Source organism: Triticum dicoccoides, chromosome 1B (assembly GCF_002162155.2).
Source record: "Triticum dicoccoides isolate Atlit2015 ecotype Zavitan chromosome 1B, WEW_v2.0, whole genome shotgun sequence".
Classification (NCBI taxonomy): Eukaryota; Viridiplantae; Streptophyta; class Magnoliopsida; order Poales; family Poaceae; genus Triticum; species Triticum dicoccoides.
In genome coordinates this window covers 360,859,740-360,863,321 of record NC_041381.1, presented here as the reverse complement: position 1 = coordinate 360,863,321, position 3,582 = coordinate 360,859,740, and positions in this window count along the sequence as shown.

The following is a 3,582-nucleotide window of genomic DNA, read 5'->3' as shown; positions in this document are numbered from 1 at the left end:
CCCCCCTCGGGCACTTCCTTGGCCCATCTTGTGTCTTCTAGTCCAAAAAAAATCTCCAAAAAGTTTCGCTGCGTTTGGACTCCGTTTGATATTGATTTTCTGCGAAGTAAAAAAACAAGCAAAAAAACAACAACTGACATTGGGCACTATGTCAATAGGTTAGTCCCAAAAAATGATATAAAGTTGCTATAAAATGATTGTAAAACATCCAAGATTGATAATATAACAACATGGAACAATAAAAAAATCTAGATATGTTGGAGACGTATCAGGACCCACCATCTATATCTTCGCACGCAAAGAAATGCCTCCTTATCCTCCTTGACAGCTGGGACCCACCCGGTCGAAGCGTACATAGCATTGTCATTTTGGTCGCAATGGTGTACGCACATATTGGTCCATCGGTCTATCTGCCACGATGAACCATGACCAAGTAAGGAGCGATAGGTGTTCAGACATTCCCGTCTAAATCGTGTACACATACGTACAAAGGCGCTACTATGCCACATAATTACAGACAGGGACCCAACTCTTAGGCCAGTCCGAAGGGCATTGATGGAACAAACAAAGGTAGAAGATCTTGATTCTCTGCAATTGGCTTCAACCCGATGGAGCTCTCTTCAAAACATATCTTTCGGCGTCGGTCTTTCCTGCCTTATCCTAACCCCGCTTCACCTAGCGCACAGCGCGGACACCGGCCACAACACCATCATCTCCACAGGGTCGCCGGCCATCCCGCCATCATCGACCATCACATCCACCGGATCTGGGCCGGGATGGCCAGATCCACCGCCAGCATGACCGAGACCACCGAAACCCACGAGCCGTAGGAGGGGAGGGGAGGAGGAGCCATCGGCGGGCCACAAGGGCACGGGAAGGAGCGCCGGAGCAGGAGCAGGCCGGGACCCGACGCCGCGGGCAGGAGGAAGGCGCCCCGCGATGCCATCCACCCGCGCGCAGGGGAAAACCGTCCCGCCGCCGCCACGGCCACGCGGCCTTTGGCTGCCGGCGCCCCCGACGGCGGCGAGGGAGGGGAAGGCGGGGCGGAGGGCCGGAGGTGGAGGCGCTAGGGTTGCCTCCCGACGGCGCTCGCGGAAGCGCCTCAGGAGGGAGAGGGAGAGGGGGAGTCGGCTTCAAGACTGAACTAGATCATTGATGACGCGCGTTGCTGCGCCCGTCCATTTTGACACTATAATGTTAGGGGTTGATAGAAATATATGGAGCCAAATACTCATCTTGTTAAATAAGTTAAGAGGGCAGTTCATTTCATGCAATAGCTTTGTGATGCCAAATTAAAAAAGTTGTAATATTGTATGGAGTACTTCCCCTTGAATTCAAGAAATAGAACATTGAATCCACTAAGAAAAGTTACTTATCAATACGATTTTTTTTATTCCATTAACAATCATGATTGCATTAATGGCGAGACAATTTGCAATGGGTCAAAAATCAAATGCCTACCTCGAACAAAAAATCATCAAGCCCTAGATCACAGATGAACTTATTTTCCACAATTACATGATACATACGGAAGCAATATTATTACTGGGAAATCCATATGTTGAGACTCAATGTATATGCATGCGTGTATATGTGCTTGTAATGATTACTTACAGTATTTTTCCATATGCTAATAGTGGAGTAAAATTAGTTGGTCAAAGAATTGCATGTCAACAGTTATGGTGAGTACTAAATAAATCCAAGATACATGTGGGCGGAGCCAGGCTAGCACTACGCCCCGGACCAGCTTCAGAGCTACGGTAATCTACAGTATCAAACAGTGCAGAAAATGCTACAGTGAACAAAGACTTTCTCTGTGACGACCCGTGCCCAGCCCCCCAGGCCTGGGGTGTAGCTCCGCCACTGCATAAATGATTATCTTGGTGGGTATTTAAATTATACTTGAAAACTAAACCCATGAAAACCACAATGTCTTACAAGTCCCGAGTTGAACCCTAAAACCAACCTTGTAGGACTTTCACATTATTCCAAATTAGTGTTGTATAGGAACAATGTTTAGACACAAATAAAGTTCTAATCTGAATCAGTGGAACTTTAACATGCCATTGTGGACATTATATATACTCATATGTTGGCAGAAAACATGGCTTTATAGAACAATGAAATTTGGCTTTACAGAACAATGAAATTTAAGCCATCCTACGCAATATTTTTTAAGGGTATCCTAAGCATTCTTGTTTACAATATTAAAATATCAAAATTGGTATGCTTAAAAACTAAATAGAACAAATGGGAGACATGACCTACCAAGATAACATTGTTTCTTTTGCAAATTACTGCTGGAGAAATGAAAAAGCAACATATCTGTTCTAGATGTTCTTGAACAAACCGACAAATGAGATGAATTAGTGACATGTAGACACTGATTTTACATTTTTTTGCAAGCAATATTAGAAACATTCAACAGGCAATCACAAAATTAAAGGTATATTCTCTGTGTAAATAATTCATGATCTGCAACATGCATCATCATCATGATCAGATGAAGAAAACTAATAATTCAAGTAAATGGATAAAAAAAGGGCAGCCCGACACATGTAACTCCCGCTTGCGCAGAGTCCAGGGAAGGGTCCAACCACTTTAAATCTTTTGTACGCGGTCCTTCCCTACATTTCTACAAGTAAATGAATAAGTAAAAAAAGATTAACCTGAATGTGGGGGCATGCAAAAGAGTAGATCATTGAGAAGCTAGTAGAGGAGCAAGTCACAAACAAAGATCATTGAGAATCATGCAATAGATTAACTGGTAGCTGCTCGGTTGGCTGGCGAGTAGGGGATTGATAGGCTAATCGGCAAGTTAATCGGCCATTTAATCAATTAATCGGCTGATTTATCAGTTTATTGGCTACTCACTGACCATATAAGTAGGGATTAATCGGTAAGTTAACTGGTTAATCGGACGAATTCTTGAACCGGGCTAGTTCACCTGAAAACCATTTTATAAGTCTGAAATCCGGTTCTACTATCTGCAGATGGTATGGGAGCGAACACCGACAGTGTGACGGCAGAAAAGAACGGCTGAAGGCGCGGCGCATATTTGGGTCAGGGAGGCGGGTCCTTTCCGATTCGGCGCGCGAACGGTTCCGAACAGTTTCGCAAATGCATCTGATTCGTGTCAGCCCGGCACGGCCGCACCCCCTCCGACCATTCATTTTTCTCGCCCAACATGTCAACGTGGCTTGCGCAAACAGAATCCTTCAGGTCCACCTAGCAATCATCTTTGTAGTAAGAGCATCTCCAACAGACGCCCTATCGAGTCGCGCGCTAAAAAAAATTTACAACGCCAAAATAGCGTTTTAATGCGCCGGATAACCGGACATCTCCAACAGACGCCCAAAAATATACTGCCCAACTACATCTCCAGCAAACGCCCAAAATTAATCTCACGCACCGTACCCAGCTCACCGTCCGTGGCATGCTCGCCGCCATGGTCATGGCCACGCGCCGCCGCCCATGGCCTGCTCGCCACCGTGGGCGTGCCCCGCAGCCGCCGTGGCCGTGGCCCGCAGCCGCCGTGGCCGTGGTCGTGCTCCTCCCCTGCTACCCCTGCCGTGGCCGTGG